The sequence below is a fragment of the Pantherophis guttatus genome, chromosome 3, assembly GCF_059756535.1.
Source record: "Pantherophis guttatus breed Tessera chromosome 3, ASM5975653v1, whole genome shotgun sequence".
NCBI classification, from domain to species: Eukaryota; Metazoa; Chordata; class Lepidosauria; order Squamata; family Colubridae; genus Pantherophis; species Pantherophis guttatus.
Window position 1 is genome coordinate 181,553,473 of NC_142065.1, and position 15,630 is coordinate 181,569,102.

A 15,630-nucleotide genomic window follows, 5' to 3' on the forward strand; every position below is an offset into this window, starting at 1 on the left:
TTTTCCATATTTGGTGACTGTTTTGTCACCAGATCCAGGAATCTGAAGGTGTGACTAAGTATAAGCAATGGTTGCATTGATTTGTTACTGGTAGCTTTGTTTTTAACCACTGCTATGGCTGCCTTCTTGTTATGTTTTTATGTTGTTTTAAATACTGTTAGCTTCCTAGTGTCATGAACCTGAAATAGGTGGACATCTGAATTAAGATACAGAATTAAATAAATAAATGAACAAATAACATATTGTAAATTCCAACAATTTCGGAAAAAATATTTTTAATGAAATAAATGGAACAAATTTTACATTTCAAAATGTTGCTTTCAACCTGCTACACATTACTGAATATTACATAACTTTATATTCCCATAAAGCATTCATTCATTCATTCCTATTCATTCATTCCTTCATTATATTGTGTGTGACCAGCCATACGCTAAATAAATAAATAATTCATTCATTTCTATTGCTGCCTATTTCAATCAATGACTCCAGGAAGCTTACAATGAAGAAAAATACTACTTTTAAAACAATAAAAACAATTTAAAAACACCCAAAATAAATATATATGGCCAGTTAACAATAATCCCAGATAATGGCACACACAGCACTCCAGGAATTCAGCCAAGTTTTTTAGAACTTTACAAAAGGCTAGCAGCGTTGGGGTCTTTCTAATTTCAAAAGTAGGATATTTCAGAGAGCAGGAGCTACTGCAGAAAAGGCCCATTTTCTAATCCCACCAGTTGACACTCTTTGGCTGATGAGATCTGTAGCCTGCCCAATCTGCTAGATCTAGTGAATAAAATAAATCTGACACAAATTTTAATTCAACCTCTTAATTTTTGATTAAGATACCAAAATGAAATATGTAACCAAGCACAGATTACAAAGTACATTACAGCTTTAAAATGACTAGGAAAGAGTAATGGAATATTTGTTTTTCTAACTGCTCAGATTCCTTGTATGCAGTAGAGGTTTATATTTAATTATAATAAATTATAGAAAAGTATGCCTTTGGGAAGATGTTATCCAAAAAACATTAAGTCAAATATCATTTGATTGTTATCTACAACATCTACATCTAGTAATCATAAGATGCACTTATCTTTCTTGGATATAGAATCACTTTGGAAAGCACAATTTTTGTGTTTTTGTTCATATACTGTTGAAATGCAAGTGTAAAAAGAAAGCCAGTTTGATTAGGAGTTTAAGACACCAAGATAGAAACCTGGAGACTGTGAATTCCAGTCCTGTCTTACCCAGAAGTCAACTGAACAGCCTTGAGCCAGACATTCTCTCTCTCAATTCTAGGAAGCAGGCAATGGCAAACCATTTCTCAAATCTTGCCAAGAAAATTACCAGGACTGATCTAGGCAGTCACCAGGGCAGAGGTGGGTTTCAGCAGATTCTGACCAGTTCTGGAGAACCGGTAGCAGAAATTTTGAGTAGTTCGGGGAACCGGTAGTAAAAATTCTGACTGGCCCCACCCCCATCTATTCTCTGCCTCCCAAGTCCCAGCTGATTGGGAGGAAATGGGGATTTTGCAGTAACCTTCTCCTGGAGTGGGGAGGGAATGGAGATTTTACAGTATCCTTCCCCTGGAGTGGGGTGAGAATGCAGATTTTACAGTATCCTTCCCCTGCCACGCCCACCAAGCTACATCCACTAAGCTATGCCACGGCCACCAAGCCACACCCACAGAACCAATAGTAAAAAAATTTGAAACCCACCACTGCACCAGTGGCCAATACTGACTTGAAGGTACCACTGACTAGTCATTGCATAAAAGTTAACTACATTGTCTGTAGTGCCATGTGAAACTTAAAAAAAATAGAACATGAAGATTCATTTTCATTTGGCCCTCTAGCAAAATAAATTGGAGGCCATGTATGGAATTTAACTCCTATGTAGAAAAAGGGAAATTCAGCCTTTAAAAAGAGCCTCAGTATAGAGCCTGCTAAGACAATAATAAACAACTAAGTGATTTCATATTGATTGGACTTAAATGAATCAAGTACCGTGCATGTTTTTTATACCTGGTTGACATAGACAGTTATTTGGTTGCCTATAGTTACCTATATCCTATGGAAAATCTATACATCTATGTTAATGCTTCATGCAATTCATGATAAGTTGATTTGAATTATGATCTTGTTTAAACTTTTTTAAAAAACTCATAAGTCTGAGAAAAATATGTAGTGTTTTGCTTTGTGCTTTCTCCGTGTTATCTGTGATGACTAAGGACCCCTGAAGCTAAATAGACAGAGGGCAAGATGAGTGCAGGCAGGGCTTGTCGTTTGTATGCACTCCTGTTTTTCATCAGTGCATTGGACTCAAGGGTAAAATAAAAAAGGGCAAAATCTGATAATAGTTCTGTGAAGCCTTTCTTCCCAAAGGGAAAAGAGCATTATAAGTATCTTCCTCACAAGCACATTGTTTCCAGGAGTTCCACAGGGAATGTCACAAAAACAAACCATGTGACCCTTCTTATGTGCATCTGCATCATTTTGACATAATCTAAATTTGTTGCCTCCCTGTGTATCTACCAAATTGATGGCCTGGTCCTCAGCTCTTCCAACACTCCGCAAAGAGAATGGAAGATATTTCTGCTGACCATTTAAGAAGACTAATTGCTTCCAAGTAGAATGTATTTCTACTGTATATTTTCCATACTAAAAAACTCAAATCTAATATATCACATCAGTCCAAGCACACTTTATGATTTATCAATGAATGTTATGTGAATACTTTCTACTGGATAGTTTAGACTTCTGACTGTTTAATATATATTAACAAAGCATTTGATTTAATTGTCTGTAGGTTGCTGAATTTAAACAATTAAAAATGATACTCTTGAGGATATGTTACTTATCTTAGAAGCATAACTGTTTAAAAAGAACTCAAAAATATGTACTGGGCAAGAAATGTACTTGGCTGAAATGGACAGCAGTGTCCGCCAAGGTTCAATATTCAGACCATGTTTATTGGATTTATTTGTCAATGATTTATTTCTGGCTTCTGTTAAATCTATTTTACAACTATATAGATGATGCAATGTTACAGCTTAGTTCTAATTCACTGGCCATTGCCTAGAAGTATTCTGATAATTTATAGTGATGGCTTTAGAAAGTCTTCTGAAAAACAAGAAAAACTGCTAGCTCTCCATTTTTCAATTAACTCCAAGCAAACAGATCGTTCTTGCATTCCTCACTTAAGCAAACTCACCAGTTTCAATTCAAGATGACAGTAGGGTTACTCTCTATTTTTAAGTTTTCACAGAAACAAAAACATGTAAGTTATTCATTGTTTACCAACTATTGAAGCAATATTCAGTGCATTGATAACATTTTCAAACACTGCATAAAAATACATTTTTCAAACATTGAGGAATACTATAAACTATATTGATTAAAAACACATTCAAAGTAGGTAAGTAGAAGATTTTTTTAAAACTTCAAAAACAAAAAGTGAAAAAAAGTTGATAGTAATTAAGAACAACTTCTGTTACCCCTATGTCTTAGAAGACATAGAATACTATGTCTTCTAATATATAAACAGCCAGGTTCGCAATAAAAAGGGACCAAAAGAAATATGATGAAATTGTTTCAGGCTGAGGCTTTTTCTCTTTCTTCTAGGACAAATAATCCCCCTTCATCTACTTCCTTCACTGCGTAGATGAAACAAATTTCTAGAGACCGTTTACAATGTATTTTTTTAAATGTAAATTTTATGAAACATCACTGCATTGTTCTTATGACTTCTGTGCTTTTAATCACTAAGATATGTGTTCTGTGCAATGGTACATAAACAGAAGAAAATTGTATCCCTTCCTCTAATGGTTCTAGAAATAAAAAGCCATTACAATAATAATATTTGTACTTGGCCTTAATATGTTTGCATGGAATCTGACTGTCATCAAATAATTGCAAATAGGAGCTGATGAGGACATCTGGACAGATAATTACATAAATAATCCACTTTACATAGGTATAAGGTGAATTTTTGGATTTGATTTGGAAAGTAAGAAGCTGAATAAAACTTGTAATCATTTCCTCCATCGCTGATGTATTATTTATTTATTTATTGTAGGATAAACATCTCTTAACAGTATTTCTGCTCTGACTATAAAATGTATAACTTGGAATGGGTTTTTGGAAAAACTGAAGTTTAACTATGAAGTTTTAAATAAACCACCTGTACCTTTGGGGGGTTTTTTCGCTGAAAAAGTTCTTAGGAAGCAAATGTTAAATACTTTTGTCTTAACCAAAATAATCTTCCAGACACGATCTTTTACCAATGTAATCAGAGTCTTATTTTACGATTTTAGTTTAAAGCTATAAGCTACACACAAAATTATAGGAGTTTCTGATGGAGATCAATAAGATTCGAGGCAGATGTACTCATACATGTTTTCTTAAAAACAACCACATGGGCATATAATGAACCACAATTCTGATGAACTGCATTGAATGCTGTTATTTAATGATTATCAAATTTAATTCTCAGCTAAATGATATTCCATTACTTGGAATATTATTGGATTTTTCTGGGTCACCATCATGGCTGCATCTATCTACAGATTGTTGAGGAATTACCAAATTGTAATATGTCCCAAAGGTACTTTTTTCAGGAGGCAACTGGACTACTTTTTTTTTCTTTGAAAATATTTTGCTTTTCATCCAAGAAGTTTCTTCAGCTCTGACTGGATGGTGGGGAATGGAAGGATTTATATTCCTTGCAGACAGCTGATCATTTGCATTCTTTTAGAGAGTTGTTGAGTCTACCTGGAGGTTTATCTGTGTCCTCAGGGTCACTTGAGTAATGTAAATGGATGTGGAACCTTCTTGGCTGTAGGATGTTTTCTGCCCTGTGTCCCTTCCCTGTTGAAGACAGGCACAGGCTGTTTTGTTGTCTACATCTCAAACTGAAGTACAAATGTTTTCTGTAATCTGCAATTTTTCTGGAAAATCCATTCATACTTATACTATTTGAAGGGTGTTCATCCCAAAATGCATAGCTAAAGATTGTAATATGAATTTTCTCTAATATATAGTTCTCAGATTAATCTACAGATTGTCCTTTAGTTATCTAGTGGCTTTCTCACTTTTCAAAGTCCAGATAGAACAAATGCAAAATATTAAATCTGGAAATAAAATACATTTTGAAACTTATATTTAACAAAAGTATTTAAATGTTAATATTAATGTAAACATTAATAGCATACATTGTTGTTGTTGTTGTTGTTAGTTGCAAAGTCATGTCCGACCCATCTTGACCCCATGGACAATGTTCCTCCAGGCCTTCCTGTCCTCTACCATCCTCTGGACTCCATTTAAGCTCAGGCCTACTGCGGGTGACTCCATCCAGCCACCTCGTTCTCTGTCATCCCCTTCTTCTTTTGCCCTCAATCTTTCCCAGCATTAGGTTCTTTTCCAATGAATCCTTCCTTCTTATTAGGTGGCCAAAGTATTTGAGTTTCATCTTCAGGATCTAGCCTTCTAAAGAGCAGTCAGGGTTGATCTCCTCTAGGACTGACTGGTTTGATCGCCTTGAAGTCCAAGGGACTTGCAGGAGTCTTCTCCAGCACCATAGTTCAAAGGCCTCAATTCTTTAGCATTCAGCCTTTCTTATGGTCCAACTTTCACAGCCATACATTGCATCTGGGAAAACCATAGCCTTGACTATACATAGCATACATTAGTGGTCAGCAAATATACTGTATTAGGAGCAGAAAACAACTACCTGGATTTCATGTAGTGTAGATGATATCTCAGATCTCTATCTTCAGTTATATAGGTATAGATGTACAGTATATATAGGTATAGATAATCCTAACTCATTTTTTAAAACATTTATAGTAATATACTAATAGATTGGTGAAAAGCACTAAAAAAATCTACCTGTAAGGAGTGTTCCAGAGCTTCATATCTTTGAAAGTATATTTGTGTATTTATCCAAACTTGGTCATATATTCAGACCAATTTGGTTGCGTGCAAACAATCTGGCTTTCTATTTGTTTAAGTGGCTATAAATTCAAATTGATCAGGACTTAGTGAAAATTAGAACACTCTGTATGAAATGCAACCAATGAGATTGTGATTCCAGCAGGCTCTAACTCATGTTAAAAGCCCACAGGAATGTTTCAGATTGTTTAGTGTGTTCTTTTAAATGGTATATTACTTCATAGTGTCAATACCAGAAAGACTATTGATTTAGTTCATATTGTTTGCTTTCTTTTTTAATTCATCATTTTAAAATATTAAAAATAGCAATTTCTTAATATATTGCATTCTTGAGTTCTCCTTCATTATTATTGTCTATGAATCTACCTGACAGTTTTTAATATTTTTAGTGCCAGATGCAAAACTCATATAATGGCCACAGTCACTAGCATAATGTAATCATATAACTGATTTCTCTATGTGACTGCTTCATTCATTCATTCATAATATAAAAGGATGTACAGTCTTTTATAACAATTGCGTCTTTCAAAAATCTGTAGTTGCAGTAGAAACAAAATTAGTTTTATAAAGAGTGCACAAATATAATTTCATACATACTATATAATTTGATACATGTTACTTTCCTATACTCTTGTTTTCTCTTAAACAGAATCTTTAAACAGAGTCAGAGGTGCAAACAGTTCAACGGGGAGATCTGGTTGAGACGAATTGCATGTGATCGCAAGCAGAATGCTAGCAAGAATGGAGAAGTGAGACTCTGAAAGTAAAGAGGATAGACCTGAAAGCCCAGCCTGGCATATGTTACTATCTGTGGACATGAAAATGCTTTTCAATTAGTAAGCATCTAAATTAGGCCTATAAACTGTATTAGAGGAATTAAATAATCAGGTCCCACATGTGTATGATAAGTCTTGCCAACAAGGTTTTAGAGAGAGAAGAGAAAAGGAACAGTTAGTAATGCATCAAAGAGTGGGCTGGAAGTCAGCCACGTTAGTATCAAAGAGTGCCATATGTCAGGGGAGTTTCATCTCTATAACAGAAACTTGTGATTTAAGGGCATTCTTCATATAATTATCAAACATTTACAGTCCATGTATTTACTCTAGAATTGTGGCATCTTGCTACCTTCCTTTAAGTATACTTCTATTCCTTTTATGCCTGACACATAATGAACAGCAATGTTATGCAAACATGTATCATGGCTAAAAGCTATTACACTGCACTGGACAATCTTAAACTAATCCACAATTCCTGGAAATATAAACAATTGGTTTGGAAGACATTTACTTTGGGAATCATCAGGGAAAAAAAATCACATCTTCCTAGGAGCATTTCCATTCCCAATTACTTCTGGTTTATAGCAGTCACTGATGCTACAGTTCAAGTTGCCATTAAGAAAAATATTATAAGGAAATATGGATCTGGGAGCATCAGATGCAGCAATGGCAGCAGTCTTGAGAGAATCAAATCAAATCAATAAGTTTAGTGAAAGAAGATTCTGCATGACAATAGTATACCGAACAAAATGCAGCATGTTACACAAGGTCATGATGAAAAGCTGTCATACTTGTTTCTTCTAGGTCTGTAGGATGAGTCCCAATGGACCAAAGATTGTAGAATGGATCCATAAATGCAAAGCTAGAAAATATGAAGAATGAAAAGGCATCATTCATGTTCCAGAGGAATCTTCTATTCTCTTCAAGCATGGTTCAAAAAGGGTGAAAGAAGGCCTATGTATTCTGCTGAATAGATCGAATAGGGTTAAGATAATGGTTCTGGCAAGATCTTTATTGAAACTCACCTGCTTGCTTGACCTTAAGTTCATTTGAGAAAGTGCTGGCTTGTTATAATTGAACTCAAGTTTACATTCATCTATTGAGAAGGAACCCATCACTTACCTCTTTTAGTACTAGTACACATTGTTAATTGATTGTTAATCGATCAGATAGGAATCAAAATGGAATAACCAAAAGAAAATATTTGTTTGTCTTATTTTGCTTCATACATGGATTCTACTTTAGAGAAACCTCTTCAGCATGACTTAGGCAGATTGAAGGAATTCTGTCCCCAAGAACAGCTATTTCATGAACAATCTTTTAAGATAAATGATAGATTAGCAAGGCATGTTGTTTGATTTGTCATTCCATGCTCCAAACTTTTGAACGGGTCATATGACTTCTCCCTTAGGTTTCGAAAATATGCATATCCATATCCAACAATATCAATCTGGAAGTGATTTTCTCAACAGTAGTAACCTGACAAATTTGAAGAACTTTCTAGGTGTTGCAATTAGTGCCTTGAAATATCCTGTATAAGTCCCCAGAACACAAAGTGCTCATAGGATTTCAGGGATTTAAAATAATAGCACAACTCTAACTGCATATTAATATTTAATTTGGCATTTTAAGTGCACCTAATAATAGATCATAATACTGCAGACAGAGCTCTAATTTGCACATTTCTGAAGGATTTGAGTGTTTCCACTATTATTTCCTGTGGAAAAAAAAGGGAATAAGAAAGTGAGGGGAACCGTTTTCTTCATGATGAATGCTAAAAATTAATGTCTGTCTTGCTGTCTCATATTATCTTGTGCTTTGGCAGCTCTCAGCTATGTGACAGATGCACAAACTAACACATTTCTACATTATAGAGCTTTACCAACCTTTCCTGAATGCTTCATTTGGTAGTTCTAGACATGCTTTTGCTGGACAAGAAGAAAGTGTCTGCTACTGCTAAGTTTCAAAGTTAAGAAGAAATTGTTTCAAGCTCTGAGACATACGCTACACATATAATATATACTATACCATGATTAAAAAGAAACAATTACTAATTTTATATTTAATTATAAAGATACAGCCACAGTATACATATCATAGCCCCATATAAAACCACATTTAGATGCCTTTCTTGTTTTGTTAAGTAACATATAAACAATTCATTCAATTTCTTTCTATTGACCACTACATGGTCAATTTTATATTGGATGTTATTTTGAATGGTTTCCTCTTTCTTTCTTTCTTTCTTTCTTTCTTTCTTTCTTTCTTTCTTTCTTTCTTTCTTTCCTTCTTTCCTTTCTTTCTTTCTTCCTTTCTATTTATCTATCCCTCCCTCCCTCCCTCCCTCCCTCCCTCCCTTCCTTCCTTCCTTCCTTCCTTCCTTCCTTTCTATAACAGAATATGTAATAGCCTTTAGACGAGGCTTCTAAATTATGTTGCCTACTTAAGTAGCCAAACACAACTTATTAGCAAAAAGACAAATTGCTTTCCAAGTTTGCAGCAAGATATTGTATTTGTCAGGAAATTCCAACAGCCCTTCCCCCCATTTATTTACAAGATAACTGCTTTATAATCCATTTAAACTAAGATACTTGCCACTAGGTGGCTATTTGTGATCTGATCATTTTACCATTTTAATTACATTTTTAATATCCTGGGTGCCTAAACAAGGATAAATTACAAATGTGGGCACAATCTAGCCGCTAGCTCAGGAACATTCGGTAATAACATTGGCTTTTGTTTGTGCTTCCTCTTAATTAGATTCTGAAATCTAGGCTTTTATCAATCAATAATTTCAGTTTCAGAAATGCCTTTTGATCTTACATTTTATGTTTGTTTTCAGAAAATGATCAGGAGAACAAAGCTTATAATTTATGCAGAAATACGTTTTCTGCAGAGTTACAGGCACATTCCATAGTATCAACAGAATAGAGGAAAAACTGCAGTCTAAGCTTCACACAGGTCTAATTAGCATGCAGATACATCACCTCATTGGCAATTCAAATAGCTTTTATATATATATAATGTACTTCAAATTGTGCAACTCACACTGTATTTGATTTCTAAAGCCCCCTGGGCATCCCATAATGTTTCTCTTCATCCCTGGTATGAAGCAGTTATTGAACAATCTGCTCTGATTCTAGCTATCTTTTCAGGGGTGGGGGCGAAAACACACACCCCTAAACCTTGTAACCTGGGACCAGCTTCTCTTCCCTACTTGCCTTCTGCAAAATCTTGCTTGCATGCCACACTGTTGAGATTGAACAATTATAGGTTACCTTGTAAGTTGCCTGCTGCCACTGAGGTTGATCCATAGAAGGATTTGTTCTTGTGACACTCATCTTTTTTTTTAAAAAAATAAAAGGGGGGGTGGGGAGTGGAAGGATATCTCTGAGCACATATTAATATGCAGCACATATCCATATCTCTGAATGCCAGCCTTCCATTCTTCATTAAACAAAATGTCAGATTGCAGTGATTGTTTTCCCCTTCATATACAGACACACTTTCTTGCTCACTTTCATTTTCCTTCCTTCCTTCCTTCCTTCCTTCCTTCCTTCCTTCCTTCCTTCCTTCCTTCCTTCCTTCCCATGCATACAAACATTTACGCTTGCCTTAAACAAAGCATCATATTGTTCTCCTGAGTGGGGCGTCCCAAGTTCCGTGCAGATTGCACAATGTACAAGCAGAGTCCTGCCAACGTCAGGGCCTTTCTCTCTCTCTCTCTCTCTCTCTCTCTCTCTCTCTCTCTCTCTCTCTCTCTCTCTCTCTCCCTCCCTCCCTCCCTCCCTCCCTCCGTTCCTCTCTCTCCCCCTCCCTCCCTCCCTTCCTCCTTCTCTCTCTCTCTCTTCCCCTTTTTTTCTTTTCTTTTCTTCTTTTTCTTTGCCAAGCAGCAACAAGTGGCAGAATCAATGGTGTACAGTTATTCAGCAATGTAATTCATTTCACTGGCTTTGGCATCTTGCCAGATCCGCCATCTGTCTCTTGCTCTCTCTCTCTTGCTCTCTCTCTCTCTGTCTCTCCCTTGAATTTGTCCTACATTTTGTAACATTACGTGCTTGCCATCCTTATTCTGTGCCAGAGATAACGCATGGCTCTTAAACACCCCCCACAAGAATTCCGGCGTGGAGTTCTCGGAGTTCGGTGCCAGTTTGGATGCTCCAGTTCAGTGCCAAGAGAAGAAAAGAGTAAGCCAGAAACAAAGGAATAACTGCAGGGGTGGAAATGGTGCTCCCATACATCCAGTTGCTATTGCCTCGTAGGATTTATTATCATTATTATTATTGATATTATTTAAAGCACTGAGATGGATCCGTCTCACAAAGGAACTTTTTCCAGCTTCGTTAGTGTGATCTTCATTTTCTTCATCAGTTGCTGGCACCCCATGCCACTGCAGAGCTTTGTTGGATCCCTGCAGATCCCTGCCACCAAACAACCTCCTGCATCGAAAATGGGATGACTACGCCTGGATCTTATGCGTGCTTGCTGTTTGAAGCTGCAGAAAAGTGAATAATCAATTAAGTATTGATTTCTTGTAAGATTTGTAAATTTCAAAGGCAAGACAAAGAGGATGGCTTAAGGAAAGCACTGCAGGGACTTGGCGTAAATTAGACAACTAACAGCAGTGCAGAATAAAATAACACCTCAACTGAATATTTCCTTGGAAGAATTAGCACTAGCTATTGGAAGACGATGGTGGATTTAATCAAGACAGCAGGCATGCTTGAGTTTTAAACCGTGAAACCTGAGAGAGGAACTAATTATATCCATCTTCTCCCACCCCCCCTTATATGGAGCTAATTTGACTGAATGGATGCAAATGTGTTTTATTTATGGATGAAGAAGCAAGCCCTACAGCATGGACTTTAGGATCATTGCATATGCTAAGCATGACAGCATCTTTTAAAATTAAAAGCTAGAGTACTTTGTGTATACGGAGAAGGTATTTATGTGTAGAACAAAAGGTAACGTGTTCATCCAAACAATTTTTAGCATTTACAGGTTAATGATGATTTCTGCAATGCCTTTCTTTTCTTCGTTTAACATTGCTTGACTTTTTGCATGCGAGAAGATCTAGTAATCAATAAATGTGTGATTTAAATTAATAGGATGTTCAGTGTGTTGTTTTAATTGTCCCTAAGTTTCTGAATTTGTTTCTTAGTTATTCAATAATATTGTATGGGGATGGGAAGGGAATCAGTTTGGTTGCTGATGTTGATGTTAATAACAATAATAATGTGCAATCTTCTGATAAGCTAATATAATGATATAGTTCTACATTTAGTAAAGAAACCAAAATTGTTCTGATATTGTGGCACTGATATTTACAATGGGCACAATACTAGGAATTCAGTAAAAGGGGTTTGTTGCATTTTGCCTATGAAGAATGTTGCTGATCGATTAACTCCTTCTCTTCTGAGAGCAGAAAACAATGTACTTTATATAATGCACTGCTAGAAACATTGTCATTTATGCATAATCATCTTGAAAGTCTTAGCCTAATTTCTTACCATTTATACTGGTTCTCTTATTCCTTTTGCATCCAATTTACGTTCCCCATCCTTGCCATCTTTTTCTTTTTCATATTTGTTGTCTTACAAGCTATATTCCCTGAGCAACCACAGGAACCAAGTTACATTAAGCTTCAACACAAAGACGATGTAAGAATAATGAATCCTCATTTGCATCCACATTTGTATTCAGATTTGCCAGGCTATAAACTTGGCAGATCAAGCGGAATATTAAGTAGAAGTTCCCCTTGTAAATGGCGTGCCTTGCAATTGCTGAGTCGCTCTCTCCATTTTTGTGTGATGTCAGTGTCTATGTGTGTCTGTGATGGCAGGTAGAATCCTCAATAACTGGAATGTATTGGACCTCTTACTGTTTCCAATATGATGTCAGCATTTTAGCTCGAGCATGTGACTGGAGCATTAACTCTATCGTCTAGGGACCATGTGAAAGAATTCTTTAAGCAAACAGATAAACATGCTGGTAAAAACAAATTGAGTCCTTGTATCAACTGGAGATTTCATTTCAAAGCTTGGCTCAGAGAAAGGCCAAGGCAAAACATATATAATCACCCTTAAATCTATAATCACCCTTAAATGCTCTGTAATGTGATATATTATTTTATTAAGATAATCTGACACTCTTACTTGCACGCCATGGTGACTATGAGCTTCAGTCTCGATTAAAGGCCTTAGGCCTAATTTTGTTTTTAGAGCATTATTGATTTAGACACATGCCATATTTATATTCAGTGTCTAAGAGTGCAGTGTGGCCCTTATTTTTAGGAATTAGACAGTGAAAATTCCCCTGGAGGTGAAATTTGATATGCAAAAAATCATTGCAAATTATGATTATTGTTTAGAACTGTTTCCATCTGCTCAGGGGTTTTTCAGATAAATTGCCATTTTGAAAAATACCACACTTTTAAAAATAGTATTTCATTTGAACTTTGTAAAATAATTATCTTAGCAGGTTCCATATTTGAAAACATAACTACAAAATTCCTTTGACTGGTGCAGAATCATACCTCAATTTTATTAAAGTTTATATTATAATTTCTGATTTTCAAGGATTTACAGTGTAAGAAACTGAAGTCATAACCAGGCGACTAATAACACCCTGATGGAATCAAAATATAAATTAAATAATTTCATTTTGAGGCCAGTTCATAAAATGTATAGTTTTGGACCCATTAACCAATGAGAAGAAAGGAGGACAGCCAGAGCTATTGATTCTGAACTTTTAATATGAAAAATATTGTCTCTTCTCTGTTCATATGTAGTAAAAGTATTGCTTATTTATCTAAAAATCCTGCATGATTTTCCCTAGATATAATCAGATTAGTTAATAAAGAAATCTAGTTATCACCAATTATATAACTTGCTAACATCTGGGGGAAACTTTGACTTTAACAAAATATGTTTTAAATTCAAAGTGGAAATAACCTAGAACAGATTGCAAAACTCTGTTATTCAGTTATATATTCCCAATAATAGCTTTCACATTTACTATACAAATATGGATTCTCAGAGGACTTCCCTTCCCCTTCATCTCTTAAACAAATTAACTAATTAAGAGCAGAAGCAATAGTAATCACATTTTGCAAAAAAAATAAAACTTCTGAGAAAATGAACTAATATGAAAGTAACATATCCTAGGAACATATCACATTTTGTCCAGTCTTTTATGGTTTTCTGGTTTTTGCCATATTCTTTAAAGTGAATATTTTTTCTATATAGTGGGTGACTATACATTGCTGTAGAGTATGGATAATGACAGTTTTGAAGGTCACTGTTCTACAGAAAGTCCTAATGTTAGGCTGCCAACTATTTAATGCATAAGCGGGCATTACTGTTATACCACTGAATGGGCAGAAACATTACTAACCTTCTAGTTTCCAGCTTTCCATGTATTTTTCCATGAAAACTGCTTCTTAAACCAAATTATTAATATTAGTCATTAGTGGTTTCTGTAACCAACTAAAATTTCACTAAAACAGATGTTCCTAAACTTTTGGTCATCACACCTCCTTTTAGTTCAACCTTAATGTGCTTACCTTTAAAAATCCAGTCATCAAAATGAATACAAATGAACAATAAAAACAATGCAATGAAACTTTGGGAAGTATGGATTTATTGTAACAATATACAATTTACAGGTTCTTCATGCCTCCCCTTTGTGTCTGCACCTCATAGTTTACAAAACCCTGCCTTATGGTTTTATATTTTATTTTATTTTATTTATTTTATTATTTTATTTTATTTTTAAAAAAGAATGCCTTTAATGTAGCTATAAAAACATGAAATTCATTATTTGGCCCAGAGAAATAAAGTCCTTGTCCTTTATCTATGCAAACCAGCCATGAATTTACTGTATATTCATAGCCTAGATATTTATTATAAGAAATTCTAAATGTAACATAAGATAACAGATTAAGAGAGTTGGAAGGGACCTAATAGGTCATCTAGGCCAACCCCTCGCTCAAGCAGAAGACCCTAGACCATTTCTGACAAATCACAGTCCAAACTTTTCTTGAAAGTCTCAAGTGATGAAGCTCCCACAACTTCCGAAGGCAAGCTGTTCCATTGGTTGATTGTTCTCACTGTCAGAAAGTTCCTCCTCATTTGTAGGTTGAATCTCTCCTTGGTCAGTTTCCATCCATTATCCCTTGTTTGGCCTTTGGGTGTTTGTTTTTTGTTTTTTTGTTTCTTTGTTTTTGTTGCTTTAATTGATATGTCGCCCTTTTCCGGAAACTCAGGGCGGCTTACAATGCGTTAAGCAATAGCCTTCATACTTTTGTATATTTATACAAAGTCAGCTTATTGCCCCCACAATCTGGGTCCTCATTTCACCTACCTTTGAAAGGATGGAAGGCTGAGTCAACCTTGAGCCTGGTGAGATTTGAACTTGCAGTAATTGCAAGCAGCAGATGTTAATAACAGTGCTTTAGTTCACTGTACTACAGGAAAACAACTTGACGCTCTCCTCTCTGTGGCAGCCCCTGAGATATTAGAACACTGCTATCATGTCTCCCCTGGTCCTTCTCTTCACTAGACTAGCCGTGCCCAGTTCATGTAACCGTTCTTCATATGTTTTAGTCTCCAGTCCCCTAATCATCCTGGTTGCTCTCCTTTCTAGACTCTCAACATCTTAACATAGTGTGGTGACCAAAACTGGATGCAGTACTCTAGGTGTATGGACCCCACAATATAACATGGAGCCCACAGTATGAAATGTACCACCATGCCCCGGGGATTTTTACTACATGGAGCTGATAATATATAGAAAATGTATCATAGTAGTTGTTTATAGTAGTTTATATATACAGAGAGATATCATTCTCTTTTATCTGTAGTTTAGACACAATCCTTTAGGATGTTGAAGAG

General features: G+C 35.6%; 1 long non-coding RNA gene across 1 annotated transcript; it reads right to left on the reverse strand.

Annotated features, from left to right (window-relative positions):
• Window positions 1-258: 258 nt before the first annotated feature.
• On the reverse strand, window positions 259-10,481 carry LOC117672903 (uncharacterized). Its single transcript, XR_004593413.3, has 2 exons — window positions 10,015-10,481; window positions 259-7,598 (listed from the first exon to the last, which is right to left on the reverse strand). It is a non-coding gene; the product is annotated as an uncharacterized LOC117672903 (long non-coding RNA).
• Between the last annotated feature and the right edge of the window lie 5,149 nt (window positions 10,482-15,630).